This window comes from Pan paniscus, chromosome X, assembly GCF_029289425.2.
Source record: "Pan paniscus chromosome X, NHGRI_mPanPan1-v2.0_pri, whole genome shotgun sequence".
NCBI classification, from domain to species: domain Eukaryota; kingdom Metazoa; phylum Chordata; class Mammalia; order Primates; family Hominidae; genus Pan; species Pan paniscus.
In genome coordinates, this window is record NC_073272.2 from 75,957,602 (window position 1) to 75,973,573 (window position 15,972).

The 15,972-nt window shown below is 34.1% G+C and overlaps 1 pseudogene; it reads right to left on the reverse strand.

The window, feature by feature from the left end:
* Positions 1-783: 783 nt before the first annotated feature.
* LOC100980911 (L-lactate dehydrogenase B chain-like) lies at positions 784-1,869 on the reverse strand (annotated as a pseudogene).
* Between the last annotated feature and the right edge of the window lie 14,103 nt (positions 1,870-15,972).

A 15,972-nucleotide genomic window follows, 5' to 3' on the forward strand; every position in this document is an offset into this window, starting at 1 on the left:
TGTACATTGCTATGTGCACAAACTAAAAAATCTAGAGGAAATAAATAAATTTCTGAAAACATAAAACCTACCAATATTGACCAGGAAGAAATAGAAAAAAATAAATTCATTGAGATAGTGAGTAGAAGGATTGTTACCAGAGGCTGGGAAGGGTAGGAGGGGGTTGGGGAGGATGTAGGGATAGTTAATGGGTATAAAAAAATAGAAAGAATGAATAAAACCTAGTATGTGATAGTACAACAGGGGGGCTACAGTCAATTATAATTGATATTGTTTGTATGTGTGTTCCTATCCAAATCTTATATTGAAATGTAATCCCCAGTGTTGGAGGTGGGACCTGGTGAGAGGTGATTTAATCATGGGGGTGGACTTCTCATGAATGGTTTAGCAGTATTCCCCCTTGGTACTCTCATAATAGTGAGTGAATTCTTGTGAGAGCTGGTCATTTTAAAGTGTATAGCACCTCTCCTCTCACTCTGTTGCTCCTGCTTTCACCATGTGATGTTACGGCTCTCCCTTTGCCTTCTGCCATGATGAGAAGCTTCCTGAGGCTTCCTCAGAAGCAGATGATGCTATGCTTTCTGTACAACCTGCAGAATCATGAGCCAATTAAACCTTCTTGCTTTCCCTTTTTTTTTTCAGAAACACACTACAATAGTTAATTTTATTTGTTCAAGAACTCATACTGCAAGCATTAAACCAAGCATAGGCTTTGATTCTGTGAGCCCAAATTCACGTTAAAGAAGATCAAAGCAAACTGGGATCCAGTAAATGGATGAAAACTAAAGGCTCAGAGTTAATCACATTGTAGTTTTTAAATTTCTACAGCCTAGAGCTCAGTAGTCACAGGTCTTTTAGGTCCTTCTGTATGTCCCACGGGGTATCTGTACTTTTCTTGAACTGAGCAACCTCATCATCCTTTAGCTTCTGGTTGATAACGCTGGTTAATCCCCGGGCATTGAGGATATATGGAAGGCTCAGGAAGACTTCATTCTCGATGCCATACATCCCCTTTACCATTGTTGACACGAGATGAATCCTGGATAGATTTTTCAACATGGATTCAATGAGATCAGCCACACTTAATCCAGTATCCCAGTGGGTATATCCATTTAGTTTGTTGACTTCATAGGCATTTTCAACCACCATCTTATGCACTTCTTTCCAATTTTCACTATCATTGTCAGTTCCTATTTCTGGATTCAATTCCTGGAGAGAAAAACCTGTCACATTCATGCCAATCCACACAGCCACACTTGAGTCACTATGTTCCCCCAAAATCCTTCCATGGCAGCTGCTGGGATGAATGCCAAATTTTTCATCCATAAGGCAGTGAAATCTAGCAGAATCCGGATTACATCCACTTCCAATCACATGGTGTTTGAGTAATCCACTTATTTTCCAGGTAACATATGTAAGAATGTCCCCTAGGTTGGAAACCACAATTATGTGCAATCAAAAGTGTACTTGACAGTTTGAGGAATAATGAATTTGAAGACATTAACATTTTTTCTGCACCAAATTGAGACGCCTCTCCCCCTCTTGCTGAAGGACTCCTGCAGTTACCACTACAATCTTATAACTGGCAGTCACAGAATAATCTTTATCTGCCACAATTTTAAGCGTCTTGAGAAATAAGCTCTCATGCTGCAGATCCATCATTTCTCCTTTAAGCTTATCTTCCAAAACATCCACAAAAGCAAATTCATCAGCCAGAGATTTTCCCAGAATGCTGATAGCACACGCCATACCAACTTGTCCAACACTCACTACAGTGATCTTATTGTTTTGGACTGTTGCTTCTTCTTCCGCAACTGGTACAATGAGTTTTTCCTTAAGAGTTGCTATTTTGCACAGGAGAGAGAAGGCTCTGGAAAGTGCTGTAACAGCGTGTGGAGGAGACAATGTCAGCTGTGTCAAAACCTTCTTTATAAATTACCCAGTCTCAGGTATTTCTTTATAACCATGTGAGAACAGTCTAACACAGTAATTTAATTGCACATTTTAGAATAACTAAAAAGAGTTATAATTGGATTGTTTGTAACACAAAAGATATATATTTCAGGGAATGGATGCTCCATTTTCTATAATGTGATTATTATGCATTATGTGCCTGTACCAAAACATCTAATTTACTTCACAAATATATACACCTACTATGTACTCACAAAAATTAAAATAGATAATTAAAAATAGAAGCAGAAATCCTGAACAGACCAATAATGAGCAATTAAATCAAATCAGTAGTAAAAGTTTTCAACAAAGAAGACCAGGACTAAACAGATTCATAGCCAAATTTTGCCGGATGTACATGCAAGCTCTAGTACCAATTCTACTAAAACTATTCAAAAATACTAAAGAGGAGAGATTTCTCCCTAACTCATACTACAAAGCCTGTATCACTCTGATACCAAATCAGGCAAACACACAATAACAAGAAAGAAAACTACAGACAAATATCCACGGTGAACATAAATGAAAAAATCCTGAGCAAAATACTAACAAGTCAATTCCAATAGCACATCAAAAAGATAATACATTGTGATCAAATGGATTTTCTCCCAGAGATGCAAAGATGGTTCAAGGCATACAAATCAATAAATCAATCACCACATAAACAGATTTAAAAATAAAAACCATATAATCATCTCAATAGATGCAGAAAATGGATTCCACGAAGTCCAACATTCCTTCACGATAAAAACACTAAAAAACCAAACTAGACATTAAAGAAACATATGTCAAAATAATAAGAGCCTTATATTACAAACCCACAGCCAACATTATACTAAATGGAAAAAGTGGGGAGCATTTTCTCTCAGACTAAAACAAGATGAGGTTGTGCACTCTCACCACTCCTATTCAACATAGTTCTAGAAATCCTACAGAGCAATGAGACAAGTGAAAGCAATAAAAGACATTCAAATAAGAACTTAAATCAAATTACCTATTTTTACTGATATGATTTTATACCTAGAACACTCTGAGGACTCCACCAAAAGGCTCTTAGAACTGACAAAATCTGCAGTCAAAGTTTCAGAATAAAGAATCAGTGTACACAAATTAGTAGCATTTTCATACACCAATAACAATCAAGCTGAGAACCAAACTGAGAATGAAATTTTATTTACAATGGCCTTAAGAAAGCCAGAATACATTTAAGTAAGAAGGTAAAGTCTCTACAAGGAGAACTAGAAATCATTGATGAAGGAAATTGTAGATGATACAAATGGAAAAATGTCCCATACTCATCAATTAGAAGAATAAATATTATTAAAATGACCACACTGCCCAAAGCAGTCTATGGATTCAATGCAGTTAATATCAATTTACTAATGACATTTTTCACAACTTTAGAATAAACAATTCTAAAGTTTATGTGGAGCCGGGCACGGTGGATCATGCCTGTAGTCCCAGCATTTTGGGAGGCTGAGTCCAGTGGATCACTTGAGGCCAGGAGGTCAAGACCAGCCTGGTCAACATGGTGAAACCCCATCCCTACTAAAAATCCAAATAAAATAAAATAAAATAGCCTGGCATGGTGATGCGTGCCTGAAACCCCAGGTACTCTAGAGACTAAGGGAGGAGAATCACTTGAACTCAAAAGGCAGAGGTTGCACTGAGCCAAGATTATGCCACTGAATTCCAGCCTGGTCAACAGAATGAGACTGTCTCAAAATAAACAAACAAACAAACAAACAAATAAATAAATAAATAAATAAATAAATAAAGTTTATATGGGATCAAAAAAGAGTACAAATAGCCAAAGCAATCCTAAGCAAAACATACAAAGCTGGAGCCACTACATAGCCTGACATCAAATCATACTACAAGGTTATAGTAACTAAAACGGCATTGTACTAGTACCAAAATAGACACACAGATCAATGGAACAGAATAGAAAATCCTGAAATAAAGCCATGCACCTATGACCAACTGACCTTCAACAAAACCAGCATAAATAAGCAATAAAGAAAGAACTCCTTTTTCAATAATTGGTGTTGAATAAATTGGCCAGCCATATGCAGAAGAATAAATCTGGACCTTCACCTATCATGATATACAAAAATTAACTCAAAATGGATTAAAGACCTAAATGTAAAGCCTGAAACTATAAAAATTCCAGAAGAAAATCAAGGAGAAACTCTTCTGGTCATTGATTTAGGAAAATAATTTATAAATAAGACCTCAAAAGTGAATACAAAATAAAAACCCAAAATAGACAAAAGGGACCAAACTAAACTAAGAAGCTTCTGCACAGCAATAGAAATATTCAACAGAGTAAACAGACAACCTACAAAGTGGGAGAAAATATTTGCAAATTAATCCTCTGACAAAAATAATCTTCAAGGAACTCAAACAACTCAACAAGAAAAAACAAACAACTTCATTAAAAAGTGGACAAAGAACAAGAATGAGCATTTTTTTAAAAGACGACATACAAGCAGCTAAGAAACATGAAATAATGCACAACATCAGTAATAATCAGATAAATGCAAATTAAAACCACAATGAGAAACTAGTTTATACTAGTCAGAATTATTATTAAAAAATCAAAAACAATAGATGTTGGCACGGGTGTGGAGAAACACAGTTGTTTATGCACTGTTGGTGGGAATGTAAGTTAGCACAAGCCTCGTGTAAAACAGTATGAAACTATTTCAAAGAACTGAAAATAGAACTACCATTCTACCCAGCAATCTAACTACTATCTACCCAAAGGGAAATAAGTTATTGTATAAAAAACAAATCTGCACTCATATGTTTACTCTATTCATAGTAGCAAAGTCATGAGATTAACCTCATTGTCTTCACTGGTTAATTGAATAAATATAATGTGGTATACATACACAATGGAATACTGTGCAGCCATAAAAAGAATAAAGTCTTGTTCTTTGCCAGAATATGGATGGAGCTGGAAGCCATTGTCCTAAGTAAAATAACTCAGAAACAACAAATCAAACACTGCAGGTTCTCACTTATTAGTTGGAGATAAACAATGGGAACACATAGACACAAAGATGAATGTTATGAACACTGGGGGCTCCAAACAAGGGGAGGGGGAGAGGAGTGTGAGTGTTGTAAAAATATCTATTGGGTACAATGTTCACTGTTTGAATGATGGGTACACCAGAAGCCCAAACCTTACCATTATGCACTATATTCATGTAAGAAACCTACACATGTACCCCTTGAAAATAAAGTTAAAATACATATTCTATTTCAGTTGTGCATAAAATGAGTGAAAAAAATATAAGAAAAGAGGATAAATATTTTATTTCTAGTGTGCTTCCCTCCACCAAAAATGATGAATGATGACAAGTGTTGTCAAGGATGTGAAAAACAGGGTACACTTGTACCTAATTGGTAAAAATGTAAACTAGTAAAACTATTTTAAAAATTGTATGGAGCTTTCTCAGAAAGATAAAAATAGAATTACAATATGATCCAGCAATCCCACCCCCTGGTATTTACTCCAAAGGGTTGAAATCTGTATGTTGAAAAGAAGTCTGCATTTTCATGTTCATTGCAGCATTGTTCGTAATAGCCAAGTTATAGAATAAACCTTAGTGTCTATCAACAGATGAATGTTGGCATGGATGTGGAGAAACAGGGATGCTTATGCACTGTTGGTGGGAATAAAGAAAGATATGAAGATGAATAAAGAAAGATAAAGTGGTATATATAGGCACGTTTTATTTAATTCCACTTCACAGTTATTGCCTTTTTTTTTTTTTTTTTTTTGCAAATTGAAGGTTTGTGGCAATCCTGCATCAACCAAATTTATCAGTGCCATTTTTCCAACAACGTGTTCACATAATGTTTTTGCCATATTTTGGTAATTCTCATAATATTTTAAGTCTTTTCATTTTATTATATTTTTCATGGTGATCTGTGATTAGTGATCTTACTATTGAAATTGTTTTGAGAAGCTAATTATGCCCATATAAGACAGTGACCTTAATAAATATACGTATATGTTTTGACTGATCTACTTTCTGGCTATTCCTCTATCTCTCTCCCTCTCCTCAGGCCTCCTTATTTCCTGAGACATAACAATATTAAAATTAGGTTAATTATAAGCCAAAAGAACAAAGCTACAGGCATCACGCTACCTGACTTCAAACTATACTACAAGGCTATGGTAACCAAAACAGCATGGTACTGGTACCAAAACAGAGATATAGACCAATGGAACAGAACAGAGCCCTCAGAAATAATACCACACATCTATAACCATCTGATCTTTGACAAACTTGACAAAAACAAGAAATGGAGAAGCGATTCCCTATTTAATAACTGTTGCTGGGAAAACTGGCTAGCCATATGCAGAAAGCTGAAACTGGAACCCTTCCTTACACCTTACACAAAAATGAATTCAAGATGGATTAAAGACTTAATTTTAGACCTAAAACCATAAAAACCATAGAGGAAAACCTAGGCAATATCATTCAGGACATAGGCATGGGCAAGGACTTCATGTCTAAAACACCAAAAGCAATGGCAACAAAAGCCAAAATTGACAAATGGGATCTAATTAAACTAAAGAGCTTCTGCACAGCAAAAGAAACTAACATCAGAGTGAACAAGCAACCTACAGAATGGGAGAAAATTTTTACAATCTACTCATCTCACAAAGGGCTAATATCCAGAATCTACAATGAACTCAAACAAATGTACAAGAAAAAAATCAAACAACCCCATCGAAAAGTAGGAAAAGGATATGAACAGATACTTCTCAAAAGAAGACATTTATGCAGCCAACGGACACATGAAAAAGTGCTCATCATCACTGGTCATCAGATAAATGCACATCAAAACCTCAATGAGATACCATCTCACACCAGTTAGAATGGAGATTATTAAAAATTCAGGAAACAACAGGTGCTGGAGAAGATGTAGAGAAATAGGAACACTTTTACACTGTTGGTGGGACTGTAAACTGGTTCAACCATTGTGGAAGACAGTGTGGCGATTCCTCAAGGATCTAGAACTAGAAGTACCATTTGACCCAGCAGTCCCATTACTGGGTATATACCCAAAGGATTATACATTATTCTGCTATAAAGACACATGCACACATATGTTTATTGTGGCATTATTCACAATAGCAAAGACTTGGAACCAACCCAAATGCCCATCAATGATAGACTGGATTAAGAAAATGTGGCACATATACACCATGGAATACTATGGAGCCATAAAAAATGATGAGTTCATGTCCTTTGTAGGGACATGGGTGAAGCTGGAAACCATCATTCTCAGCAAACTATCACAAGGACAAAAAACCAAACACCGCATGTTCTCACTCATAGGTGGGAATTGAACAATGAGAACACTTGGACACAGGAAGGGGAACATCACACACCGGGGCCTGTTGTGGGGTTGGGGGAGCTGGGAGGGATAGCATTAGGAGATATACCTAATGTAAATGACGAGTTAATGGGTGTAACACAGCAACATGTCACATGTATACATATGTAACAAACCTGCACATTGTGCACATGTACCCTAGAACTTAAAATATAATAAAAAATAATGATAATAATAATTTTAAAAAATTAGGTTAATTAATAAGCCTACAATTACCTCTAAGTGTCGAAGTCAAAGAAAGAGTTGCATGTCTCTTAATTTAAATCAAAAGGTAGAAGAGACAAAGTTTTATGAGTAATAAATATCAAAACCCAAAACACGTCAAAAGCTAGGCCTCTGGCACCAAGCAGCCATGCTGTGAATGCAAAGGAATGGTTCCTGAAGGAAATTTAAAATGCTACTCCAGTGAACACATGAATGAAAAGAAGGTAAAACAGCTTTATTGCTGATATGGACAAAGTTTTAGTGATCTGGATAGAAAATCAAATCAGTTCCTACACTCTTTCAAGCTAAAACCTAATCCTGAACAATGCCCTGACTCACTTAAATTCTATGAAGGCTGAGATAGGTGATAAAGCTGAAGAAGGAAACTTTGAATCTAGCAGAGATTGGTTCATAAGGTTGAAGGAAAGAAGCCATCTCCACAACATAGAAGGATATGTGAACCAGCAAATACTGATGCAAAAGTTGCAGCAAATTATTTAGAAGATTTAACAAAGATAATTGACAAAGGTGGCTACGGTAAACATTTTATTTTTAATGCAGGTTAAACAGCCTTATATTGGAAGAAGATGACATATATAATAGAATATTCATAACAGAGAGAAGTTAATGCCTGGCTTCAAAGCTTCAAAGGACAGGCTGATTCTCTTGTTAGAGGTTAATCCAGCTTGTGACTTAAAGGTAAAGACAATGCTTATTTACCTGTCTGAAAATCCTAGAGCCTTTAAGAATTACCCTGAGTCTACTCTACTGTGCTTTATCAATGGAACAACAAAGTCAATATTAAAGCACATCTATTTACAGTATGGTTTACTGAATACTTTAAGCCCATTGTTGAGACCTACTGCTCAGAAAGAAAGATTTCTTTCAAAATATTACTTCTCATTGATAATGCACCTGGTCAGCCAACAGTGCTGATTGAGATGTAGAAGGATATTAATGTTGTTTTCATGCCTGGTAACACAACATTCATTTTATTCCGCATGGGTCTAAAAGTACATTTGACTTTCAAGTCTTATTCATTAAGAAATATATTTAGTAAGGCTATAGCAGCCATAGATAGTGATTCCTTTGATGAACCTGAGCAAAGTAAACTAAAAACCTTCTTGAAAGGATTCACCATTCTACATGCCATTAAAACTTTAATATTTCATGGAAGGAGGTCAAAATATCAGCATTGACAAGAGTTTGGAAGATATTAATTTCAATCCTCATGAATGATTTAGAGGAGTTCAAGACTTTAGTGGAGTAAGAAACCGTAGATATGGTGGAAATAGCAAGAGAACTAGTATTAAATGTGGATCTAGAAGATGTGACTGAATTACTGCAATCTCATAGTAAAACTCAAATAGATAAAGAGTTGCTTTTTATGGATCAGCAAAAAAAGTGATTTCTTGAGATGGTATCTATTTCTGATGAAGATACTGTGAACATGGTTGAAATGACTATAAAAGATTTGGAATATTACATAGACTTAATTGATAATAAAGTGTGAGAAGTTGAGAAGATTAACTAATTTTGAAAGAAGCTCTACAGTAAATAAAATGCTATCAAATACCAAGGCATGCTACAGAGAAATGTTTTGTGAATGGTCAATCAATGCAGCAAAATTCATGTTTGTCTTTTGTAAGTAATTGTCACAAGCACTCAAACCTTTAGCAATTTTCACCCTAATCAGTAAGCAGCCATCAACATTGAGGCAGAATCTTCCATCATTAAAAAATATGATTCCCTGAAAGCTCAGATAAGTTTTTAGCACTTTTAGCAATAAAATATTTTAGAATTAAGGTATATACATTGTACTTTAGACATAATGCTATTGTACACACAAATGGTCTACAGTATAATGTAAACACAACTTTTATATGCACTGGAAAACCAAAAACTTTGTATAATTTGTTTTATTGTAATATTTGCTTTTTTGCTGTGGTCTGGAACCAAACCTGCAATATCTACGAGGTCTGCCTGTATGCACAATGAAATACTATTCAGCCTTAACAAACAAAAAAAATTTGTCAATTTTGACTATGTGAATGAAATTGGAGAACATTATGCCATATGAAATAAGCTAAGCACAGAGAGACAAATATCACAATACTTAATGTGGAATCTAAAACAATCCAACTCAAAGAATCAGATAGTAAAATTGTGATTATCAGAGGCCTGGAAACTGGGAGAAATAAAGAAATTATGGTTAAGAGGTGCAAAACCTCAATTAAATAGAAGGAATAAGTGTTGCGCTTTTTTTTTACATTCCAATATATTGCATACCATGTAGAATATAGTAGATAATAATGTACATTTTAAAATAGCTAAGAAAGCTTCAAATGTTCTCACCACAAAAATAAGTATTTGAGGTGATAGATATGTTAGCCTTATTCAATTATTACACATTATATTCATAGATTATAACCTCATTTTGTACCACATAAACATATACAACTATAATTTGTCAATTTAAAATTAAAAATAAAAATTGAAAATTATTTATTAACAAATAATATACAACTACCACACAACCCAGACACTTTATTTTTGAGTATTTACTGAGAGAAATGAAATGTCAATAAATAGACTTGTAAGACCGGCGTGGTGGCTCATGCCTGTAATCCCAGCACTTTGGGAGGCCGAGGTGGGCGGATCACCTGAGTTCACGAGTTCTAGACCAGCCTGGCCAACACGGTGAAACACTGTCTCTACTAAAAATACAAAATTTAGCTGGGCATTGTGGCGGGTGCCTGTAATCCCAACTACTCGGGAAGCAGAGGCAGGAGAATTGCTTAAACCTGGGAGGCGGAAGTGGAAGTGAGCCAAGATTGTGCCATTGCACTCCAGCCTTGGTGAGAAAAAGTGAAACTCCATCTTAAACTAAACTAAACTAAACTAAAATAAAGGCTTGTACATGATTATTCATTGTAACCTTATGTATAAAAATAAAAAGCTGGAACAACACGAATTTTTATCAAAAGGTGAATTGATAAATGAATTATCATATATTCATATAATGGAATGCTACTCAGCAATAAAAAGGAGCCAAGTATTGATACACACAACAACACAGATGACTCTCAAAATAGTTACACTAAGTTAAAAATTCAGGTGTGAAATGGTTACATGCTATATAAGTCTAGTTATTTAGAATTTAAAAAAATTATGACAGGAAAAGGTCAGTGATTGTCTGGGACAGAAAGTGGGGATGGATTACAGAGGAGCATGAGAAAACTTTTGGTGGTGATAAACATGTTTGTTATCTTAATTGTTGTAATGGTTTATTGGATGTTACAACAAGACTTTAGAATAAACAGAAAAAAAACCAGAAATGGATTTCTTGACTATCATGTTGAAAGTAACCATGACTTAGCTAGTTAATGATGTAGCAAAGAAACTGCTTGTTTTAGATCAGGTTAGTTAAGTAAACTGTGACTCAGTTATGCTGCTGTATTTAATAGATAACTTCTTTTTCTCCTGTCTTTCTGCCTACCCTAACTTTTTCTTTTTTTTTCAAATTGCATACTACAAAATATGTATGTGTGTGCACACATGTATATATATATATATATATATATATATATAACAGTTTAATTTTAAAATATGGGTAAAAAATGTGAATAGACATTTCTCTACAAAAAAAATTATACCAATGGCCAATAAGCACATGAAAACATGCCCAACATGACTAATCATTAGAAAAATACAAATCAAAACTACAAGGAGATACTACTTCACATCCAGTAGGATGGCTATTATAAAATAAGAAGGAACTAGTGTTGGTGAGAATGTGGACAGATTTTAACTTTTGTTCATTGTTGATGACATTGTACAATGATGTAGCCACTATGGAAGCAGTGTGACATTTTTGAAAAAAAAACCTTACCATATGATCTAGCTGAGTAAGATTTTCTGAGTGTATACTCAAAAGAATTAAAAGTAGGAACTCAGATATTTCTATACCTTGTTCATAGCTGCATATTCACATTAGCCAAAAGGTGAAAACAGCCTGTGTCCACCATTGGATGAATGGATAAACAAAATGTGGTATATAAAATGTGACATTATTCAACCTTAGAAATTGTGACGCCTGTTACAGCATGGATAAAATTTGAAGATATGATGCTAAGTAAAATAAGCCAGTCAGAGAAAGACAATTTGCATAATTCTACTTGCATGATGTACCTGCAGGGGCAAATTTATAGAGACAGAAAGCAGAATTGTGATGGATGGGGACTGGGTGTAAGGAAAAGTGGTTATTTAGTGTTTAATGAGCACAGAGTTTATTGTTTTATTTTGTTTTATTTTTTAACTTTTATTTTAAATTCAGGGGTACATGTGCAGGTTTGTTACATAGGTAAACTATCATGGAGATCTGTTGGACAGATCATTTCATCACCCAGGTATTAAGCCTGGTACCCATTAGTTGTTTTTGCTGTTCCTCTCTCTCCCCCAACTGTCTACCCACCAAAAGGCACCAGTGTGTGTTGTTTCCCCACCATGTGTCAATGTGTTCTCATCATTTAGCTCCCACTTTAAGTGAGAAAATGTGGTATTTGGTTTTCAGTTCATGCCTTTGTTTGCTAAGGATAATGGCCTCCAGCTCCATCCATGTTATTGCATAAGACATGATCTCATTCTTTTTTATGGCTGCATACTATTCCATGGTGTATATGTACCATATTTCTTTATGTAGTCTATTATAGATGGACATTTAGATTGATTCCATGTCTCTGCTATTGTGAATAAGATGGACATTTAGATTGTTTCCATATCTTTTCTATTGTGAATAGTGCTGTAGTAAACACATTTGTGCATGTGTCTTTATAATAGAATAACTTATGTTCCATTGGGTACATACCCAGTAATGAGATTGCTGGGTCAAATGCTATTTCTGTCTTTAGGTTTTGAGGAATCACCATACCGTCTTCCCCAATGGTAGAACTAATTTACAGTTCCACCAATAGTTTGTAAGCATTCCTTTTTCTCCACAATCTTGCCAGCATCTGTTATTTTTTGACTTTCTAATAATAGCCATTCTGACTGGGTGAGATGATATCTCATTGTAGTTTTGATTTGCATTTCTCTAACGATCAGTGATGTTGAGTTTTTAAAAATATGATCATTGGCCAAATGTATGTCTTATTTTCAAAAGTGTTTGTTTATGTCCTTTGCTCCCTTTTTAATGGGGTTATTTGTTTTATACTATAAATTTGTTTTAGTTTCTTATAGATGCTGGATATTAGACCTTTGTCAGATGCATCATTTGCAAAAATTTTCTTTCATTCTGTAGGCTGTTTATTCTGTTGATTATTTATTTTGCTGTGCAGACATTATTTAGTTTAATTAGATCCCACTTGCCAATTTATGCTTTTGTTGCAATTGCTTTTGGCATCTTCATCATGAAATCTTTGCCTGAGCACCGAGTTTCAGTTTTGGAAAATAAAAAATGTTTTGGAGATAGATCGTGATGATAGTTACACAACAAGGTGGATGTGCAAATGCTTCTGAACTGTATAGTGGCAAAAAGTTAAAATGGTAAATTTTATGCTGTGTATATTTTGCCACAATTAAAAAATAAAAGTAAGAATTTAAATTAAAAAGTCAACAAATAAATGATGATTAAATAATATCTCTTTGGTACAAAGTAAGCTAGTAAAGTAGGAACAGAGGAACAAAACAAGCACACACATATATGGAACACATAGAAGACATAATTCCAACCATATTAATAATAAAATTAGCTATAGATGGATTAAACACTCCATCAAAAACATAAATAGGCTGAATTAATATATCTACTAGTTGCTGTCTACCAGAGACACACTTAAGTTTTAAAAACATAAAGAGATTGAATGTAAATGACAGAAAAATATATACCATGAAAACAATAACTGAAAAACTTAAGTGGCTATACTAGTATTACATAAAGAAAATTTAAAATATAAAATTCACCAGAGACAAGAACATACATTTATAGTGATAGAAATATAAAATCACCAGGAAGATATACAAATTATAAAAGTGTTGGTACTTAGAAGATGCACCAAAATACATAGAACAAAAACTGATAAATTTGTCCCTATAGACATTTCTCTTTTTAAAATTTTATTTTATTTTAATTATATTTAATTTTTATTTTAAGTTCATGGGCACATGTGCAGATTTGCTGTATGGGTAAAGCTGTATCATGAGGGTTTGTTGTACAGATTATTGCATCACCCAGGTGTTAAGCTTAGTACCTATTAGTTATTTTTAATTCTCAAGTAAACATGGGACATTCTATATAACAGACATATGATAGGCCTTAGCGAAAATCTCAATGGAGTTAAAAGAATAGGAATTATCCAAAGTATGTAATTGTATCATAATGGAATTAAACAGGAAGTCATCAAATGAAGGAATGTTAAGAAATCCAAAAATTGTAAAAATTAAACAATTGTAAAAACAATTAAAAAATTTAAACATTGTAAAAATTAAACAATGCACTTCTAGAGAACATATGGGTCAAATAAGTAATCATAAACTTAGAAAATTCTTTGCGGTAAATCAAAATGAATATACAATATATCAAAATTTAAGGAATGCAGCTACAGTAGAGCTTAGGGAAAGAGCTATTGCTCTGTACACATATATTTGAATATAATAATCTCATATCAATAACCTATTTTTCCACTTTTAAAAAATAAGAAAATGAAGAGATACCTAAACATAAAGGGTGAAAATAATAAATATGAGAATCAAAGTTCAATAAATAGCAGAAAACAATACAAAAACAAAAATAATTTGATCTGTGAATGATCAACAAATTTGACAAAACTTTTTCTTTACTCCCTAACAACAGCAAAAAATAAATTAAAAACATACATTATTAAATCAGGAATCAAACATAGAATATCAACATAATTCAGTGGTCACCAAATAATTACATGTGCTTAAACACTTTTTGTCTGTATATATTTTACTCTTTGCTTAAGGTATTTGTGTGTAAAAGTGCATTTAATATTCAGGATGTTTACAATTCTGGCTGAATTTTCACTTTTTGCTGGGACAATGCCTCATCTATGGATCACACTTTTCTATTTTTGTGTAACATAATTTCTTATTCAAACATTATACTGTAAAATATATGATGGCAAGTATGCATTATTATTTTCCCACCCAGGAATCATTTTGTTTGCTCTTCATTTTGTTTTACTTATTTAGTGATTTGACAGTACTCATTTTGTAGTGTTTTTCCCCCTGCAACGTATAGTCACTTTTGTCTCTGTTCAGTTTTTTATAATTTTGTTACTGTTTTTGTTATTATCCTTATTGTTGCTTTTAAGTATTTAGTTTTTTTTTCCCTTGGAGCCATCTCTGAATCAGCATAACTTAGGGCCCACCAAATGACTCATTTCCATCTAGAGATTCACCTGGTGTTGGAAATATTTTATTCCCATAAGTACTCTTGATATTAGTTCTTGTATTAAGTTACCATGCTTCAAACAGTTTGATCCCCTCAGGTCTTGCTTTTTAGCTTTATAAGGGTGAGAAAATAGCAACAATTAGTGTAGGGATCTTCTTGCTTTTTAGCTTTATGAGGGTGAGAAAATACAATTAGTATAGGGATTTTTTCCCCCACCATTGAGAAAAAAAAGTTCTTATTTTTCAACACAACTTCCAATGAAGTTTTCACTTTGGGTGGTGCGCACAGACAGTATTCCTGTCCCTGTATTAGCTGTGGATTTTTCTATCTAATTCTGCTATGTAGTCCTTGCTCCAGCTTTCAGTAATTTCTCACTTGCAGTTCTCACTCCGCAGCTTTCTAGTTTTCAATACTTTGTCCTACAAATGCTATTTATTTGGGCTTCCTTGAATTCAAAGCTTACTCTAATTATTTATTTTTCAGTAATAATAATAAAAGCACTTTAACTCTCTATTCTGATATCATTTTTCCTTATTACATTGGCTGGAACCTTCAATATAATGTTTAATAAAAGTGATGGGGATTATTTTCCTAGATGGCAGATTGTAGGCAGTGTTAGCCTGCCTCTCCCACTTGGAAGAACAGAATAGTATGTAGAGATTCACACTGTGAACTTTTATCCAATAAGCAATGCAGGAATTTAACATTAAAAGAAAAAAAATCCACAGACCCTTTGAAAAAAGTGACAGGATGCAGCCTACTCTGTGAGACAGGTGAAAAACTGTAAGTCCCCAGAGTGTGATAGGGACAGAGACTGCCTCCAGAATACACATCTCCACTGGGAAACTGAAAATTGAGGCCACAGGAAAAGGCCTTAACCCTACCCAGAGCTGGAACTGATTTAGGGAGTGGCAAGGAATATAAAAGTATAAGGAGCAGTGAGAAGTGCCTTGCAGGCATTTCCAGTCTCCATCATGGAC